Here is a 22233-nt window from a genome sequence, read left to right on the forward strand (position 1 = left end):
CCTTCCAAGTGGCTCACACGGCTAACAAGTTCATGTCCATGGTTGTGGAAGGGCTCAATGGAGTGACATGGGTCACTCCTCATGAATGCTTGAGTATCTTTGCAGCACATCAGCAGGGTTTCCCTAGTATGAGCAACGGAAGAAAGAAATAGAGCCAGAAGAAAGCTATCCTTTCTATGACTTACCCTTGGGAGACACAAAGCATCAATTCTCCATATTCTATCCATTAGAAGAGTCACCAAGTCCAGCCTACATTTACAAAAGAATTTTTACTACAATATTGACTATGAACTTCTAAGTTTCTATGTATTTGGACTTGATCCCTTGCCTCTTTTTCTTTGAAATATATTAATATGATTTAAATTGATAGATTTTCTGATGTTTTACTATTTATAGGTTTATTTGAGTGTTCTTATTTTTTTCTGGTAAGTTTTGGTAATTTATAACTTGGTTAAATTACTGACATAAACTCGTAGTACTTTTCACAAATATAACTGTTTTGTGGTTTACTCACAAAAAGAAGCATAAACATAAGGCCAACAATATATATTTTCTAACCTTTCTCATGCTGTTAAATAGTAATAGTTCTTTCCAGGTCATAAAATAGTTTGGTGTACCTTCTAGTTTTTTTTTTTCTTATTCATTTGCTAAACAAGCTATACATTTGAAGGAGTTATTGCTATTGCCAAGTTACAGGTGAGAAAATTGAGTTTAGTTAATCATTTAATAGTAATGGTTGACTGAAAGACCCTCATAATAAAACTATTGAGCGGGGATATGGTAATGTTTTCCCTTGCTCTTTATTAATTATCCTTCATTTATTAACCACAGGAGGAATTCCGATAATGTTGGCTATTTGTAGCTGCTCAAATTTGATCAATAGAATGCATGAAGTTATATTACATTAGTGATTGTTTCTATGTAATTTATCACCAATTTGCTACTTGATACCAATGGTATTTAGCACCAATGTAAGTAGTACCAATTTGCAATTCAGGGCAATACAGTGTGACCACTGAGACTGAATAAAGGCTATAAAAGTTACCATAGCTTCTGTAGAAAAAAATTTGCAAGTCACAATGGCACATTCCTTCAGAAGGGTTGCATATAAACCAGGTACTTTTAAACAACTCAGTAATAGATGGATAGACACATATAGATAGGTGTACTTTAATAAATGTTTTGTGGAGGTTTTCTGCCCTGTGTTGTTCTGCTTTCTGATGAATGTTATACTATTGAGATTTTAAAATATATATCATAAATAACCCTGGGATATGTAAAATAAGTCAAATTTTGTCCATACTATATTGAGAGGCATATCTATGTATTGCATTTTTCTCCATATTGCATCATAACCTAATATATCTGAAAAAGTTTCTCAAACTACACAAAAACAATAAAAAGGTTTTTAAAAATAAACATTTTGGTATGTGAATAATAACAAAGTTAGACATAGGTTTACAAGTATTTAGAAATTTTGAACTCTAACATAAGAAAAATTTCACTTTTCTCATAAAAATTATGTATAAAGAACCTGTCCCATATTAAGAATGATACTTAACTTGTTCAAGATTGAGTCATAACTCAGCAAAAATATGACCTTCTTTAAATTTGTATAAAAATGCGCTTAACATAACACACACTTAATATGCCTCCGTAATGTGATTCATATGCCAAATGGTAACTGAAAACTGACAACTATCATTAAAGATCAAGCTTCAAGACACCTGGTCCATGTTTCTGAGTCACTGAAATCAAGTATCTTTTGATACTTGTATCTCATGTTTGACATATTATTCTCTCAATTTGTTAATAATTAGTCGCCTTATTCAGTTTGCCATATCTGATTTGTAATCAGTGGTTATACTTCGACAGCTTATACAACTGGAGTGAATCATGACTGATGGTGTAATTAGAACAATAAGAAAACATGAACAGAGCAACAGAACATTGTGAAATGTCTACCTGTGTTTGTCAGAGGCAGCCTAGTGACTACTACATAAGTCTTTCCAGTTTAATTGGATTTTTTGTAGATATGACACTTATCCATCACCACATTCACAATGAAATAACTCTAATGTTGGCAAGATTGGAATGTCTATTACTAGGTACTACTCCATTTACTGAATCACACATATTCTTATGGCCAAACTCAAAAAGAAGGCATTGATAACTATCCAATATGCTACAAATGCTTATAGCTTGGTGTGTAGTCTAAACATGGTAATGAGACATTTATTGTCTGATTACTAGCACAAAGAAATCCCAACCTTTTTGTATATTCATGGAGTCAAACTGAAAAAAATTATGTCTCTGGGACTTCATTCTTCACATGCATAATGAATGATGCTGCTGTCAGCAATCAATCCAAAATAGCACTGGTATAATGTACCCCACAGTCAGACATGGCATGCAGACAAATAAAAACCAAATTCATTTCTCTAATGAATCTATGAGTCAACATGGACACTAGCATATTAGAATCAGATCTATGTCTATGTGCTTGCCACGTGTGTTTGAGTTTACCTTGTTTTTTTTTTTTTAATTTTATTTTTCGTTTATGCTTCTTTCTCCAAAAGGAATTTGAATGACAAGGACAACTAGTCAATACAAGTACAGAAATCTGCAATCTCCTTTTAAGATTATAGAAATGTATAACATTTATTAGTATTATTATAGGAGAAAGATAATAAGTTTTGTCTAACTTCATCAATATACAAATATAAAAGGGATAATTAGTTTTTAAATTACTACCTATACATTAAGTCACAAGAATTTGAATGAAGATCAATGCAAACATATATTATTATTTTATTTTTCTTTTCAAATTTAGGTTCAAGATAAGGAATAGCATGAAAATTATGAATTGCACTGAATAAATGACACTGGCATTATATGGGAAACAAAGATATAAAACAAGGAACAAAAAAACAAGTATCTCTATTTCCTATCATGGTTTAATTTTTGTACTGCCTACTGCTATGTATGTGTTGGATAAAATAAAACATGCAAAGCATCTAGCTCAGTGCCAGACATATTCCAGTTCCAAATCTGGAAAATAACAAGGCTGGATAGGACTAAATGTCTAAGGCATAGTTTTCAAATATATTAAGAAATAATAAATAATATGTGATCTCCCACCTTAAAAGCATTTGGCAGTGAAATAAATTTGTGAAATATTGCATATCTTAGATCTTAAAGATTATGATAAGGCTGAGTAAATGAAATTTAAATTAATTTGATCATAATTTTTTTCCAATCCAATCATTATTATCCACCATATTTATATTCCTTTGAGTACATATTGCCCAACACAGGCTTATTTGTTAAGGGACAATTCCACTAACTTTCTCTCTTAGAGAATTAAAAGGTGCCTAACTGAATATCTGTGACTTGTTAGGCAGGTCTCTTTACCAACTAAAAATGTTTATGATATTAAAAAAAAAAAAAGCTGGAAGAGAATACCAGTTTAAAAAATAAAGGTTTCATAGATTTAATAGTATAACAATAAAACATTCTCCTAACAAAGACTAGGAAGTTGAGGGGGATATTGAGCCAGACCAACTTTTGCTAAGTTTTGATTTATATTCTCAGCTGCATCAGAATTGGGTCAGACAACGAAACAAAATAAAACAGCTTCTTCCCTCTAAATAACTTTAACTGCATCAACATAAACCTAACAGAATAAAGGAAAAATATTTTGAAGAGATGAGTTCTCCAAGGAAAATATTAAACAGGGATTCTTCTTTCTTGCTCATCATCTTACAACCTTCTTGTACCTGAGAAGAGCTCTTCCTATTATGGTCAACCATCTCCTCTCATATTTCTATCATTCTTACATCTTATCACCTACAGAAAAAAAAATTTTTTTTTGCTTAGTCAAGTGATTTTCCCTTTGTGCTTTCATTATTTTGACTTTTAAGCAATGCAGATTGAATCTAATGATTCAGAAAGGCCAAACACTTATGGTATTATAGTAACTTATTGATCTATAAAATGTCTTTCACTGGCCTCAAAGTGCTTAAAAGAATTATAAGCTCTTTACAGAGTGGGAAATTGCCATTATTGTGCCCCATTTACCCATTTACCACTGCTGGCAAAGAAAGAGCTGCTGGTTGTGCCCAGAAATTTTCAAATAATTTCTAAGGGTAACACCTTAGGTCACAGTTTAACAAAATCTTCCACCATTATAAATTTCATAGATGGCAAATGTGGGATATCCTTGGAAATTAATGATTAAACAGCTATATAAGATTTTTTTCTTAGGAAACATGCAATCAATGCCTTCCTTAAGTCACAGGGTTTTTCATGATTTTTCCAATAAATAAATATTGTTAAATTAGTATAATTTAAGAGAAACATCAATTTTTGGTCCAGCAGCATAGGATAATAGAGATAATACACATTTTTTAAAAGAATATATCGAAAGAAGTGATATTCTCCTTTTTTACAAGCTGTAGAAGCAAGAATATATAATGTCATGTTTGTGCATATGTGAGTAGACATTAGTAGAATTAACTGATATTCTATTTTCCTCCACTTTCAGGCAAAGGAAACCCAATTTCTCATCCCCCTGTGTGCAATGGGCTGTGTGACATAACACATATAAATTTCAGGCTGAGGCACTGAAAAACTTTGAATTATTCCCCCATTGTGCCACCCTGTTACATAGTTTACTGAGGCAGCTGGAACCCTGAGTGACAATACAGAGAAGAATGTCCCCAGACAGGCAACTGGGGCTAGGGTGGATTTTGCATGAGAGGTAAATTATCTTTTTTGGTCTCAAGCCACTCAAATTTTGTATTTGGTTATTACAACAACACAACTTAGCCCATTATGAATGATATAATAGATATTGTACAAATTTGTAAAAAATTGATCTCTAATAAAAATCCTCTAAAGTGCCTGGGTGATTCAGTCAAGAGTCCGACTTTGATCTCAGCTCAGGTCTCGATCTCAGAGTCATGAGTTCAAGTCCTATGTTGGGCTCCCCAGTAGGCTTGGAGCCTACATAAAAAATAAAGCTCTAATATATTTTTAAATACTAGAAATAAAAAATATATATTGCAAGTGCAAATATTTTAGAATGATTTCATTTTGAGTATTCCATGCTGTTTGCAAACCTCATCAACAAAATAACATTGAATACAAGAAATAGGACCATTGCATTTTACTAATCTTTAAAATTTATTCATTTTTAAAAATGTTTTATTATTTATTTATTCATTCATTCATTCATTCATTCATTCATTCATTCATGAGAGACACAAAGAGAGAGGCAGAGACAAGGGAGAAGGAGAAGCAGTTCCCTAGGGGAGCCCAATGTGAGACTTGATCCCAGGACCCCGGCATCCTGAGCCACAGGATTTGTTCAAATTTTCATCATTTTTTGTCATATTTAATTTTTTTCACTCTGAAATTTAAGATGTTAAGAATAAAAATAAATTCTAATTAAAAATTGGGTTAATTTTATTACTAGAAATTAATTACAAATCTAAAATTTAAATATTCTTTTTAAAATGATATAAAATTATATTATATTAAAAGTGTAAATTGTCTGAAACATCATACTTTCCTGAGGCTTTTTAATCTCTTAATCAGTCATTTGAAGTTCATTTTAAACATCTACTTTCTTAGACCTTTTAAATCCCTAACCTACCTCTGCTTTGGTTATTGAGTCTCTTACCTCTATGAGTATGGAAAAACAAACCACAGAACTAAGAATACATGAAAAGGGACTTACTCTTTTCCTGAACATTCTGATATGTTGGGTGTTTCTGTTATCTGTCATTACAATAGAAACAATAATCCTGAAATCAAAGATTATTTCAATAAAAGATTTTTCCAATTATCAGATTCTTCAACTTCATTTTGGTAGTTAATATAGTATAAAACTGCTGATTCTGGGATCCCTGGGTGGCGCAGCGGTTTGGCGCCTGCCTTTGGCCCAGGGCGCGATCCTGGACACCCGGGATCGAATCCCACATTGGGCTCCCGGTGCATGGAGCCTGCTTCTCCCTCTGCCTGTGTCTCTGCCTCTCTTTCTCTCTCTCTCTCTGTGACTATCATAAATAAATAAAAATTAAAAAAAAACACTGCTGATTCTTTATTCCAGGGTCAGAAATATTTTTTCCATCTCTATATTTGCTGCGTGAACAGGTGGAAAATTTATCATGTTTAAGTACCCAACATAAGAGATAAACTCAACCATTCTAAAATGCTTATTAGTAATTTCTTTATGGGCAACAAAATGATGCTGATCAAGTATTTAAAAACTCTTTCAGAGTGTTGAAAAGAGTTTGGTGCTCTATTTGGTGCTCCCTAGTTTCACTGATCCAGAAGTAAAATCAGAAGGTTATATCAGGGGAAAATGCATAATAATTAAACTCTATTTTGGAAAGAACAAACAGATTGACTTTTGCTATGTATACAAGTCAAGCTACGAAGATAGTATCTTGAGAGGTTCCAACTAGGCAACAGCATCGGCAGCTCTAAAAATACAGCAAATCATAATGAAGTCCGGTTAAGAAAATTTTCATATGATATACACGTGTAAAACACCTCCATTTCCTAGAGATTAGTCTCCAGATTTCCAAACACAGTGTAGCAAATTTCAGAAGTGAACCATTTCTTATATTCACCCATAATTACTATGCCTTTCCTGCTACAAGGATTACTGTGTATGCTAAAGAATATATCCTAGTGGTCTACAAAGTAGGGCACTCAAAATGATCTTTTGGAAGGATAAAAAAGAACTTCAATATGATTCATACATGTTAAACCTTCAAATTTACATTTTTGTGTAATTTATAATAAAAAAATGCAGTACAGTATGTATATTACTTGTATATACTTTTAAATACATAGATTTGGCAAGGACAAAACATTTTCATAGATGAGAGGACATGGTCAGTAAGTTTTGATAAAAAATCACTCAATGATGTACTTTAATTGAAACTCATATAAAAAAAAAGAAACTCATATTCAGTTGTTCTTTATAACTTTATAAAATGCTTTTGTAAGAATATATCCCTTTTAGGGAACCTATTCTATCAAAGCTGCTGTTACTGTGGGAACCAGGTTGGTTATAATGAATAGGAATCTAGTGCATTTCATTAATGATCCTATCACTTACTACCTGCAAACTTTGGTATTTTAATTACCCCAATTTGAGTTTCTCATCTGTAAGATGGGGATAATTAAGTTTATCTTTTAAAGTTGTTTTGAGGGGGATCCCTGGGTGGCTCAGCTGTTTGGTGTCTGCCTTTGGCCCAGGGCGTGATCCTGGAGTCCTGGGATCGAGTCCTGGAGTTCGGGCTCCTTGCATGGAGCCTGCTTTTCCCTCTGCCTGTGTCTCTGCCTCTCTCTCTCTTTCTCTCTCTCTCTGTGTCTCTCATGGATGAATGAATAAAATCTTTAAAAAATAATTAAAAAATACAGTTGTTGTGAGGAATATATGGATTAACATTTGTAAAGTGTGATTCAGACTAAGGGCTGAATAAACTTTGACTAATATAAAGTTCCTAAAAGAAGTTTCACTTGGTTCCAGCAATTCTAAATACCTCTCCTTAAAAATGTTTAAAATTATTCTTTAAATCAGAATTTAAAAGGACTACGAAGCCATAGGCTATAGAATCACAGTTTATAGTTATTATGTAAATCATAAATAGATAAAGTAAATGAGAACATTTTGGTAAAACAACAAATAACCTGGGGTTAATAAGGAGTCTCTTCTCATTGGACTGTTGCAGAAACCATTAAGCCCTAACTAGAGCGATGATTTTGTCCTTGGTGAACTGTGCTTGGTGCATATTAGCTCAGATGTACTTTCTTTCATAAGAAACCACGAGCACACTGATAGCGTTCTAGTCATGTCCTTGTATTAAAACTTATCAGTTGCAAAGATCTCAGGGTTCTACATTTGAATGGTACAGAGACCTGCTCCCTCAACACAAATTCAGTGAGCGTATTCACCTTAAGCATGCTTGTTAGTTTAAATCCACTACCACACATATTCATGCACAAGAAAATTTTCTAGAAAATGACTCACCTTGAAAGCCTCTTTCAAAACCCCATTAAGTTTGGGGGGGAAGCAAAAAATATTGAACAGAATATTACTAAACGTTTCATCTTCCTTTTCTCCTCTAGTTTTGATAGACCTAGATTTCTAGTTTGCCCTCTCAATTTCAAATGGCTGTAGTTTATCTCAAAGTTGAAAAATGTCTTCTTTACCTTAAACTTTGCAACCTGGAGTTTTCTGTTTAATTGTTCATGCTCACTGTACTGGACAATTACAATTTAAGAAAGTTAATTTTAAAATATTATTTATGCAACATATTTGGACTATGTAATAAATACGTTCATTTTATTTGTTAATTCCTTAGAAAAAAATCGTTACCTTCTTCTGCTAGTAACTTAAATTCTAATGTAATAACATGCAATTATAAGGAGTATATCATGATATTTTTATGGTTTTAAAGTAAATGGATGTAATAGTGTTAATTCAGCATTTTTTTTTCTGAAAAAAAAAAAAAAAACCCTGGAAATAACCAAACTGTCTAATAATAAACTGATAAATGTCTGAATATAATTTTGGTGGGATGGTACATAACTTTTAGAAATGATGAAAGTGTGGAAAAATCTTCAGGGATGTTAAAATTTTTAACTACGTATTTTGAGTAAGACAGGAGGTCAAAAAAAAAACTATAGGATAATTGTGCTCCTGTTTCTATGAAACAAAAATGTAGATAAACCTTTGGGAAAATATTTAGAATGTCAAATTATTTTTGTGTCTTATAATTACAGACTTAGATTTTTTATTTACTAATTAAAATTTATGTTAAATAAACTACTACTACTAATAATAATTAGAATAAAATCTATTTTGGAGAAATAATTGACCATATCTGGTATATGAACATTTGACCAAAGTTTTCACTAAAGAAAGTCACAACCATATGGCTAGCTCTTAATGAAGACTAGCAGGAGTTCTTAAATTTTCAGAGAATAATAAATACCTGAGCAATTTATTTAAAATGGAGCCTAAATCCCATTCCTTAGAAATTCTGATAAAGTTAGTCTGATGTGGTTCCCAGTAAGTTAAATTTTTAAGGAGTACTTCAGATGATTCTGATGCAAGTGGCCAGTAAGAAACACTGGACTGAAATTAACATTTAAACTGTGCTCTACCTTTTCCAACTGATTATCTTTTACATGGTAGACATGCGGAATTTGTAGGAGAATTTTTAACAGAGAGAAAGCATGCTGACCTAAAAAAATTCTAAGTTTAATAACACACTCAGATGAAGTTTAAGAGCAGTAGTACCTCTAGCAGGAAAAGTAGTAATGATAGCAGCTAATACTTCTACAGCACTTACTCTGTGAAATGTATTGTCCCAGCTTCAATTCAATAAAATAATAGAAAATAATAATGTCTGGTAGACAGGTCTCAGCTCTGCTCTATTTCCACTAGGGGAAATTTTAAAAGTATTGAAGAGGTCTCAGGAGAGATTTATAGAATATATATCCAAGGGAGCATCTTTTTTCTTTAAGATCTTATTTATTTATTCATGAGAGACACACAGAAGCAGAGAGAAAGGCAGAGGGAGAAGCAGGCTCCCTACAGGGACCCTGATGCAGGACTCAACGCAGGACTCCAGGATCAGGACCTGAGCCAAAGGCAGACGCTCAGTCAGTCACCCAAGCGCCCCCCAAAAGATCATCTTGATTAAACCATGAGAGGGAGGGAGAGGTTCCTGGAGTAATTTCTGACATAAAGATGAACACAGCATATTCCTAGGTCATTTTGCCCTATAATCCTTAAGTTACAACTCACCTAAAAAAAAGAAGCTGTGGCCATAGCAGCATCTTTCTGGATATATCTCCTAAGGCAAGGGAAACAAAAGGAAAACAAACCTTTGGGATATGGTTAATATCCAAAATATATAAAGAACATATACAACTCAATACCAAGAAAAACCAAACAATATCAGGAAAAAATGGGCAGAGGACACAAAGATATTTTTTCTAAATAAAACATACAGATGGCCAACGAACAAATAAAAAGATGCTCAACATCACTAATAATCAGGGAAATGAAAATGAAGACCACAATGTGATATCGCCTTATATCAATCAGAATAACTCAAATCAAAAATACAAAAAAAATGACAAGTATTGGTGAGGATGTAGAGAAAAATGAAACCTCATACACTGTTGGTGAGAATGTAAACTGATGCAGCCACTGTGGAAAACAGTATGAGGGTTTCCCAAAAAATTTTAAAATAGAAATACCAAAGAGTCCAGTAATTCCATTACTGGGAATTCCATTATTGTACCTTTGGGTACAAAGGAAATAAAAACACAAATTTGCAGTGAGGTAGGCACCCCTATGTTTATTGAAGCATTATTTACAATAACCAAGATATGGCAGCAACATAAGTGTCCACTGATAAAGAAATAAAGAAGGTATACACATTACACACACACATACACACACACAGAGGAATATTATGTGGCTATTAATAAGGATAAGATCTAACCATTTGTGACAACATGGATGGGTACAGAGGATATTATCCTGAGTGAAATAAGTCACACTGAGAAAGACAAATACCATATGATTCCACTCCTATGCGGAATCTAAAAATACAAATAAACAAAACAAGCAAACAAAAGCAGAATCAGGCCTATGAATACAAAGAACAAATTGATGGATGCTAGAGGGGTGAGAGGTAGGGGGATGGGCCAAATAAGTGAAAGAAAATGGGAGATTCCAGCTTCCAGTTAGGAATGAAAAGTCATGGGAATAAAAAGCACAGCACCAAGAATATAGTCAATGATACTGTAATAGCATCATATGGTGACAGATGGTAGCTACACCTGTGGTGAGCATAGGGTAACATATAGAACTGTTGAATCATTATGTTTATATTTGAAACTAATGTAACATTGTGTGTGTAATATATACAATTTTTTAAAAAATTATTTAAAAAAACAGGGAGCAGAAATGGATATTTATTCATGAGATGAATAAATGGTATTTATTCATGAGAGACACAGAGAGGCAGAGACAGCCAGAGGGAGAAGCAGGCTTCCTGTGAGGAGCCTGATGCAGGACTCGATCCCAGGACCTCAGGATCACAACCTGATCACGTGAGCCAAAGGCAGACGCTCAACCACTGAGCCACCCAGGTGCCCCCAAAATAATTTTTTTTTCCAAAATAATTTTTTTAATGAATTGACTTCTGGAGTGCCTGGGTGGCTCGGTTGGGTAAGTAGCTGACTCTCCATTTGGCTCAGGTCACAATCTCCGGGTCCTGAGAGCAAGGCTCCATGTCTGGCTTGGCTTAGTGCAATCTGCTTGAGACTCTTTCTCTCCCTGTGCCTCTTTCTCTCCCTGCTCTCTCTCTCTCTTTCTCTCTAAAATAAATAAATAAAATCTTTTTAAAAAATTAGTTCTAAAGTACTCTCCACGCTTTCTAAACTTACAGTTTAGTCGCTCAATTTGTTGATTATGCGGCCCCTTTACTTATATGTTCCTCTACCCTGTGAGAAATGGTCTTTGGCCTTTTCATTCACCACATTCCTCCTGAAAGGCAAGTAGGGACTGGACACTGATAAAGCAACTTTCATATGCCCTGATTTCTTTCTTTCTCCTCCCTTCTCTCTCCCTTCCTCTGTCAGCTTAAATGTAGCATAGTTACTAAATTGAAACCAGACCCCTACACTATTAAAGTTTTCAGTTTAGGGGTGAAAGTTGGGCTGAATGGGCCCAAGCAGCCTAGCAGCTGGGAGAGCACATTAGGCAATCCAGCCTAGAGCAAGAAGTTTCAAGCTGGTTTTATTAACATGAAAATTGGCTTGACATTTAATTTGCTGCATTTCTTCATCTAGCTACAAGAGGCAAGGGGAAAATTGTACCTAGAAACAAATCGGCTCTCTTGCTTTCTCACTCGTGGGTGTACACTCACACTATTTTTTTTAATAATAGCTGATGAGATGAACGTGGACATACAGAATATAATGACAAAGGAACTTAATAGGTCTCTACTGAACCAAACCTCATACTGCAGGTGTTAAATTCTTGGGTTGTCAAATGCTGCTTCTGAAAACTACATTTCTGCCCTCTGGCTTTTAATATATAACTTTTCAAGAATGAATTTTTTCTTCTTCTTCCAAATATTTAAGATTCTTTTGACCAACAGTTCCTTTGAAGCTCTGAACTAAACTAGGAAAAATTCCTCTTAAATCTCTACCATTTCCATTTGAGTGTCTCAAATACTGACATATATTTTTCACAGAGGCTTCCCTGGAGAACTTCCACAAAGGACTTCTGTACAATCAATATCCTAGATTTCTTAGAAACTCTCCTCTGCCCTTTCTCTATCCAAGTAACTCACAATATATCTGCATGTTGGACAAAATAACCAAACACTGATTTTGCAAAAATGAGTGGCATAATATAAATTTTTGTTCTGCCAGGATAAGGCATCTTGACTGGTTTTCTTGGGATAGAATGAACATTACCTTTCCCATCATGCCATCTTCCAGAATCTAATTTATGAAGTCCATTGAATACAACACAAAGCCTTTCCAAAAAACTAAACTCAACATTTAACATCCACATTTTTAACACATGTTCTTTTGCATGTTCTAGGCATTAGACTAGAGATAGGGTAATGGGTAGAAAGAACATTGCTATATACCTGAGCAGTTCACATTTTGCGGTGTAGACAGACTGTTCAGAGCTGTCATATTGAGTCCACACTTACCTCTAAATCCCAAAGGCCATTTACTCTGAAAACCTCTGACTCTGCCAGCAGGTATTGCCCAGGCATGGGGGCAATCTTAGCCCTTGTTGGTGGTAAGGTCAAAGTGCCAGAGGGTTAGTGCTTCTGGAAGGGGCCTTCCACCAATGGTGGATGGAGATTTGGTGAATAGACAAAATCCATTTCTGCACTTGGAGGAGATGACTCGGAGATGTGCTCTATCCTGTTCCTTTCAGACTTCCCAGAGGTATTGTCCCCTCAACTGCACCCCATGGTGGTCTGCTCAGAAAAGGCATCCTTGACAGATTTCTTCTCTTTGTTCTACTTCCTCATTTTCCTCACTGAATTATGGGATCCCTTTCCAAATAAACTACCTATACTCACATTCTTGTTTTAGACTTGTCTGGAATTATGTATCTGGGGTCTCAGCTCTTCCTGAGTTTCTCACTTTTCCTCTATGGAATTTCACATTCTCTCCCTCTGTATTTGGTGTCACTATCTAGGAGGAGTCAAGTGTCTTGTCTGCAATTCAGGGCTTCCAACAATAGAAATAGAGAGACCGCCAATTCCTCTTAAGGTTAAGCCCAAGAACAGGAATAGTGTCATCCCTATCATATTCTTAAAATTGTTAAAGCAATCTGTAGAATCCCCCAAGATTTTAGGAGAGCAGACAACACAAAGACATGGATATTAGAAGACAAGTTTCTTTGGGGCCATCAATGTCATGAACTACTTACTCACCACAGGTATGTGAGACTTATCCCCACAAGTCAATAGCATAAAAGAAGGGGTAGGAAGAAAGTCTAATATTTAGCACATGATTTAACTAACTCTTCCATCACTCATTGACAGGCAGATGTTAAAAATAGGCCAAGGATAATTACCTACAGATTTCTAATTCTTTCTTCAATTTCTTTGCAATAAACTGTAAAGCATTTCATACATGGCCTATATTCTGCTAGTCACTGTGGGAGTACTTGCCCTCAATGAGCACAAATAATTTCATTATTTTGGTCATCTTTTTATTCTTTGCATGATCCCTATGGCTAGAATGCTTTGGAATACGTCTTTCTCCCCACCTGGATATCACTTAGCTCTTTGATTCATTGTTACCTTCTATTTATCCTCCTAGTCCATATTAGTGTCTCCTCTTTAGAGATACCTTCTCTGATCTCCCTAATTCAGAGCTGTTTGATTGTCCTTTTTGTAACTTTTACTGGAGTCACATTTCTTTTTTATATCTATTTTAGTTTCCACACCTGTTCTAAATTCCTTCAGACCCTTGTGTTTTTTTGTGTCATTATTTACCTGCACCTAATATAGCACCCAAGTCATAGGCAGCACTTGGTAAATTAAAAAAAAATAGTGAATGGGGTGCCTGGGTGGCTTAGTCAGGTGAGCCTCTAATCCTTGGTTTTGGCTCAGATCCTGATCTCAGGGTCCTGGGGATCAAAGCCCTATGTTGGCTCTTTGCTCAGCAAAGACACTTCTTTGCCTCTCTCTCCCTCTCTCTCTCTCTCTTTCCCTCTGCCCCTTCCCCTGCCCTCAAATAAATAAATATTTTTTTAAAAAATTAGTGAATGAATAAATAAAGCTCAATAGTGTCCTAAAACATGCTCTATTTCTTTTAGTTATTCTCTGGAAATACACCTTAAAAATACCATCCTTTCTCCATTGCCTATTTTGCAACTACATACAATCACATCTCAATAGTCAAGAATTTAAAAACAACCAAAATCCTGAAGCTTTCAACATAATTTAAAGAAATTTATACAAGCCACATTTTTAATGACTCTGAAAATCTTTTTATTTTTATTTTTTTCCCCTGTGAGCCTAATGCCTTCATTTCAGGACTGAGGCAATTTATCTCTATATTGCATATGTTTTCAGATTTTAAAAATCTGTTAAATCACTGGATGTATACATTTAAATATCATAGTTGACCATTGAGCTGAAAAATTACAAAGAAATAGTTTAAAATGTTTGTGCTTTAAACTTGAAAGTTAATCACTTAAACTTCAATTATTCCTATTTGATATATACTCTAAAATGCAATTACACCAGTAACACAATCTGGCATTTAACCTTTTCAAACAAAATCCCTACTTCTAAGTTGTTCTCTAGCGACAATCATATTTGATTTTTTTGATTTGCCACCCTATGTGAAACTATGCATATTAGTGAAAGAGACAGACAAGTTTTTCATAGGTTTATTTGATGTAAAATGTATGCCACTATCAAATTTAAATATATTTGTCAATTGATTACATTTAAAAATTGGAAAGTCAAGATGTAGGCTATGTAGGTCCAAATATAGGGTACATATCAATTGACATATGTCATGCTATATTCCACATGTCTAATTGTGGTACAAGTTAGTTTCCTCACTCTACATAGAATGCCCTTATAGCAGATTATTGTTGTAATCCCAATCAGGATGGCATATTTTAAGTGAAATTTAAGTATCTAATATTTACATAACTTTTAATGGATAGGCTTTTCTAGTGAACCTCTGCTTCATATTTCCCAAAGAATATAAATTCTTTCTCAAGTAGGAATATTGCCTGTCTTATAAATGCTGTAGCTTGCACAAAATCTTGCAAATCCAACAAAGTTTTAGGTTCTTAGTGGACATAAATTTCTCATTCCAATCCTGGGACTGTTTATGCTTAACCTTTTTCAGTGAGTCTTATGTCCTTGAGAGGCATCAGCTCAGCTGAGAACACAGTTATATTTTAGAGTGTAGCCATGCCCTGACCATGCCCTCCCCAGTCATCATATGTTTGGAGGCACAGAAAAAGCTGGCTGACCTCACAATTTAGCTATCAGGTAGGGATGTGGATGGCACTATTAAATGACTGAAAATGTTATGAAAGTGCAAATACCCAGTAGGAGTAGCAGTATTTTAGAAGCAATATCATCTTTTTTCCTTCATTGTCTTTTTTTATTATTCTGTGTATGTTGTAGGATGTAGAACATAAACAGAAGAGAAGCAACACTGCAAAAGCTTCTGCTTTGATTACAAGAGGGAATTTCTGAGTTTTTTAAGGCATGATTATGTATAATACTTTTAAACCACCTCAATTTTTAAAATTTTATTAAGCCATCTTTTTGTTTAGAACTCAGTACTAGTATTTTTTAGTGTGCTTTAAAATCCACATGTGACATTTTAATTAAAGGAATTAAAAATTTTCAAACCATTGGCAAAATTGGGGGTGGTATCTGAAATTATTGTAAAAGTTTTCTTCCATGCCATCTATCTATTAGTTTCTTCCCCTCTATGCATCAATTGTCCTGCCTGAAAAACTAACACTGTTTTTTTCCAGTTGTATGGAACCCAGCCAGTGGTGACAAACTCTGGCTAGAGAGCAGTATACTAGGGTCTATTCATTCATCTTCCTTATCATTATTTATGATTAATGCCATATGTAAAATATTTTTCCTTAGAATACTAAATTCCAGCTCCATTCTATGCATACCAAATCAAATCTTTTTTTTTTTTTTTTTTTTTTACTTTGAATGAATTTTCAAAAGCTTCAGGGCATTATGATCTCTCATACATGGACTTTGAGATCTAAACTTCAAAGCACAGTGATTCAAACAATTTTGTGCAAAGACTGGATGATTCTCTTGTTCAAGCTCAATTTTGAATAGTACATTTAAAAAATAGCCATCAAATAATTAAATGCTAATTGTGACAGCATTTCACATATTTATTTGTGCTCTGAGAGTAGCTAGGTTGGTGTGCACAGAAAAATAAGTTGGCCATGCAATTCAAAATCAGTGATTCTATATCTTGCCTATCTTGGCCATAGCACCCCACCTGTGACATCAGCAGCAAGGTCAGTCAAGTTAAATGTACCTTCCAAACTGATAGAATGGATACTACATAAAAGGCAATGGGCAGGACACTCTCATGGATGATAATGTATGATTATTTCTCCGAGTTCAGCTTCCTGGGGGTCTCTCCTCATTTTCTTCTAAATTGTATTTGAGTGACATCATAGTTTTAATCCTGACATGGACAAATTCAAGATAAGAAAGTATTTAAAAAACAGCCAGCAAATCTCCAGGAAAAGAGAGAGAAATATAGGAATTTTATAGTGGCTATTACAACTTTAAGGTTTAGAGATTTCTATAATATGAAAGTGGTCAGATTACTGGCTTATTCCACTCAATCTATAGAACTGACTGTAGAATTGGAACTAGTACTGGAAGCTTGGCTATCAAGTATGTTCCTAAATATAAATTGTAATAATATTACAAGTTAACATAGCAACCTATACATGCCTATTCAATTGTCAGGTCATCCTCCTGCTCAAGTTTTGGGGACACACACATCTACACACACACATTTAATGGATAACGACAATGGATGTGACCTATTTCCTTAATGTATCTATTTGTTTAATGTACCTATTTTTTTAAGATTTTATTTATTTATTCATGAGAGACACAGAGAGAGAGGCAGAGACACAGGCGGAGGGAGAAGCAGGCTCCATGCAGGGAGCCCGATGTGGGACTCAATCTCAGGACTCTAGGATCACACCCTGAGTCAAAGGCAGACGCTTAACCACTGAGCCACCCAGGCATCCTTAATGTACCTATTTTTTGAATAGAAATTTCTACCACATAAATTACACATAAAAGGAAAGAATGTTTATCACCTAAAATTTTATGTTTGACCAAAATGTAGCTTGAGAGCTATTTAATGTAGGGTTACTAGATAAAATACTGTACAAACTGTTAAATTTAAATTTCAGATAAATAATTTTTGTTTATTACATAGAATATACTTAAACTAAGTATTATTTATTGTTCATCTGAAATTCATATTCAACTGAACATCCTGCAATTTTATTTGTTAGATTTGGCAATGCCAACATAAGACTGTCATTTAGTGGTAAGGTTTTAAACATATATATCACAAAGGTACCATCCCATTTTGGATGATATTCATATTTTAATATAATCCAATTAAAAATAAAAAATTCTAAGCACTTAATTGTTAAACATAAGAATCCTACTAGATTGTAGCTATTTTTTTTTTTTTTTTTTTTTAGATTGTAGCTATTTGACTAATTGCCCAAAAAATGCTTTTGGCAAATCTTAAATAATGAACTTTGTTTTGAGATGTTGGTCACAGTTTCTAAATTCTCATTTATAAAATATGAAGAAATAAATAGCAATATTCTGTAGTGATCTATCTTCTTTCCTTCTTTCCATTCCTTCCTTCCTTTCTTCCTTCCTTCCTTCCTTCCTTCCTTCCTTCCTTCCTTCCTTCCTTCCTTCCTTCCTTCCCTCCTTCTTTCCTTCCTTCCCTCCCTCCCTCCCTCCTTCCCTTCCCCTTCCTTCCTTCCTCATTCCTTCCTTCCCTTCCCCTTCCTTCCTTCCTTCCTTCCTTCCTTCCTTCCTTCCTTCCCTCCTTCTTTCCTTCTTTTCCTTCCTTCCTTCCTTCCTTCCTTCCTTCCTTCCTTCCTTCCTTCCATCCTTTCCTTCTTTCCCTTCTCCTTCCTTCCTTCCTTCCTTCTTTCCTTCCATCCTTCCTTCTTTCCTTCCTTCCTTCTTTCCTTCCTTCCTTCCTTCCTTCCTTCCTTCCTTCCTTCCCTGGATCCTTCCCCCCTCCCTTCCCTTATCATTTTCTTTCCCTTCCTTCCCCTGCCCCCTTTTCTTCCTCATTGTGGTGTTTGACCTCAAAGATGGCCCTAGTGCCCTGTTTTCTGGTATTTGTGAATTTGTGCATGTACTCTCCAGGTTGGTTGATGTGTCAAATTGAACACAGCATCAGTGCTTCCATGGTGTAGTCTTAAAAAAGAAAGTGGCTTCTGCCTTATTATCTTAGTTTGCTCAATTGGGCAGGGTCAATTACTATATTGTAAAGGGGTTCTCATGGTGCAGACCTAATGTCTCCCAATAACCAGTGGGAAAATGGTCTCCTATTCATAGTCATGAAACTGAGTTATCTCAGAAACACATCCTCCAGCTCCAGCCAAGCCTTCAGCTGACTACATTCCTGGGTAATATTTCCACTGCTATCTCATGAGAGACCTCAATAACCCAAGGCAATCTAAAATGACTAACACTCCGAAATTGTGTGAGGTGATAAATATTTATTGTTTTAAGACACTGAATTTTGGAATAATTTGCTATGTGCTTCTCATGAATAAATAAATAAAATATTTTTAAAAAATAAAGGAAAAAAATAAACAAAATGAGAGGACTACTGGACTTGCTTATAAAGTGAATTAAAGAATATTGAATCTATAAAACTTCACCTACCAGTGCTATAAACTTTTAGGTACCACATGTCATATAAATAAATGAAAAGTTGAGGACACAATAGTAAGGCCTGGAAGGAGGTGAATGACAGTTACTTCTGAATTCTAAGATCTAGATCAAATGGATGAGTAAGAATTGTCAAAAGTTTATAATTTTTATGACTTTTTATTCACGCCCAAATAACCATGTCATGCTTACTCATCCTTCTGTTCAATCAATATCTATTAACTATTTTCACAAAATTCTGTTAAATACCAACTACGCTGAATATGATGCCCAAGTAATCATCTGATCACTTATCTGTGTGTATGGTGACTATGTCATAATAGATATATAATAAATGTTGAAAGAAAAAAATGAAAGAATATCCAGAGGCAGTTTGTAAAATAAATTTAAATCTGATAAGATCAGAATACTGTTGCCTACTGAAATTCTTAATTATATCATGCCTTGTGGTCAATGACCTTTAAGAATGGCCCAGAGATATAAAAAACACAAAATTTGCTGTATAGGTATAAATGTGAATATTTTTGTGACCAGTAAAAACTACACAAATGTAAGGAAACATGTTGATGATTAAGTAGAAAATCATGTTACTTCACGATATAATTCAGTATTAATAACTATAGTCATCACCATGCTATACATCAGATCTCTAAAACTCATCCTATGTAACTGCAACTTTGTATACTTTGACCAACATCTCTGGTTGTCCCCACATCTCTGCTCCTTGTAACCATCATTATACTCTCTGCTTCTATGTATACTATTTTTTAAGATTACACATAGAGGTGAGATCATGTAGTATTTTTCTTGTTGTGTCTGGCTCATTTCACTTAACATAATGTCCTTTAGGTATTAGACATCATATCACTATGTATGTACAGCAAAATAGCATGTTGTATTCCTGAAATATGTGTAATTTTTATTTTAAAATATAACAAATATAAAAACTGAGAACAATCTTTTTAAAAATAAAATTATAATACTGTTGATGAAACTATTGAATAATCACTAAAACCATAGTATTTTGTTAAAATGCGATAGTCAATTTTGCAGTAATTCCTAATTTTAATTTAGTTGAGGATGAATAGTATATAGAAAACAGACTCAGAAAGTATCTACAATAGTAAAATAATTATATATGTGAACTATTCATGGGAATAAAGCTAGTAAATGGGGGGCACCTGGGTGGCTGAGTGGTTGAGCATCTGCATTTGGCTCAGGTCATGCATGATCCCTGAGTCCCTCAGGGATTGAGTCCCTCATCAGGCTCCTTATAGGGAGCCTACTTCTCTCTCTGCCTATGTCTCTGCCTATGTCTCTGTGTTTCCCATGAATAAATAAATATAATCTCTCTTTTTTAAAAAAAGCTAGTAAATTGTATTAGTACTATCATTTTTTCTGTAAGCCTAACTCATAAATTAATTTTTTGTACAAGTCCCTAAAAATTCAGGTGAGTTAGCACCTATTAACATGGAAATAATACAGTGTTATAATATGTCTAACTAAGCATTAGAAATAAATAGAAAAAAAGAAAAGCAGGTTTTGATTTAAAAAAAACACAAAGATTGTAGAAAGGCAAAAATCAATTTAGATGGAATATGTGAAGTACTTTGAAAAGAGATTATTCAGCTTTTGCATAGTTTTGATCCCTGGAGAACTTTATGTTTTTCACACTAAATGTGGTCTAGAAAACCAAATAAATCTCTATTTCATACTGATAAGATAAAATAAGGGGGAAAAGTAACAACCAATTATGGTTTTAGGGGAGTGGTATAACAACATGTCAGAGGTAATATAGGTAGAAGCCTAGGCAAATCCCACTGAAAGAACATAGTATTTGAGGCAAATGGATACTTGTATATCTTCTGTGATTAAATTTGAAGAGATATATCCACTTTGCCTCACTGCTGCCACTAATTGGGTGCTCTTAATGCACTGAAGACAGGTTCACTGTCATGGTAGTGTAGGCAGGTTGGCCAGGAATCTGACAATCTGGACTGACTGTTATTTTGATCACTCTCCTTGCCTTCACCATCTCTATAAGTAATAGGGTCAGTCCTGAGTCAGGAGCCGAGCAGGGAGGCAACACCTCTACCCCATATAATGTGACGATGTTACAGATGGGCAAGATGCCATGTTAGCAGATGGCAGAAAAAAATCCTGGAAGAAAATAAATGTGCCCCCCTGATTTACAGTCATAAAAATATAGTCAAATGATGTTGAAGTTGCAGTTTCTGTAAGCCTTGTGCTGCTAAGTTTATGGGGATGAGACATTTGGTTCAGCTAAGAGTTCATTAAATTTAAATTGGATGAAGAGAGGCTGTGATGTGTTCTACTTAGTTTGATTTTAATGTTACTGCTTTCATGGAAAACCCATAAAATTGTCCTTTTGGAAGGCTTTCCTGGAGTATGCTGAATTGTTACATATTATTTTAATCATACCAAACTGGAAAACAAACAAGAAATTTAGAATGTATTGCCAAAGCCACAAAAGTTACATTTACTGACTGACAATTATATAGGAATTACTTTAAGTACTTTAAAATATAATCTCTATCCTCATAACAATCCTACTAATGGGTTTCCCATAATGTTAGTTCTTTTTTTCTCTTTTCTTCCCAGGCAAGGATGGCTACCCCTGCTCTTTACTCCCATAAGCATAGGTTGTTAGATTGGATGTAACATATATCATATAACATCCTGTGGTTGTTAAAACTATATATGTGTGTCTGTGTGCCCACAGGACTCTAAATCCTAGAAGGGTAAAGCCTTATATTTATTTTTGAATTCACAAAAACTAACATAATATATTAGGAGGTCAACAAATATTTGTTAAAGAAGTGACTTAATAGTAATTTATGATCATGATCCTGCAGGATATTGTAATTTGGGGCTGGATCTTTCAGATTTTTCAGTCTTAAGGCTTTGAGTGAGCAGTCAGAGGAAAATTTAATCTATGAACTAGAGGCTACTCTAAAGTATCTGGGGGGATGTCCTGCTGGAATGTCTGGTGCCATCTGATCAATATCACAATTGTGATCACCACAGGCAACTTGGAAGGGGTGAGATAAAGAAACCAGCTTCTGTAGGTGACATTTTCCCTCATTATTACCGTCATTGGGTTTAGCTCAAAAGAATGTTAATCCCAAATTTCTATCCATGTCTTTTCTGCCCACTA

General features: G+C 34.5%; 1 protein-coding gene across 17 annotated transcripts in view; it reads right to left on the reverse strand.

Moving 5' to 3' along the window:
* ROBO2 (roundabout guidance receptor 2) overlaps positions 1-22233 on the reverse strand; it is a 1635491-nt gene that overhangs the window by 1121285 nt on the left and 491973 nt on the right. The window lies entirely within an intron of this gene.

Source organism: Canis lupus, chromosome 30 (genome assembly GCF_048164855.1).
Source record: "Canis lupus baileyi chromosome 30, mCanLup2.hap1, whole genome shotgun sequence".
In the NCBI taxonomy this organism is placed as follows: domain Eukaryota; kingdom Metazoa; phylum Chordata; class Mammalia; order Carnivora; family Canidae; genus Canis; species Canis lupus.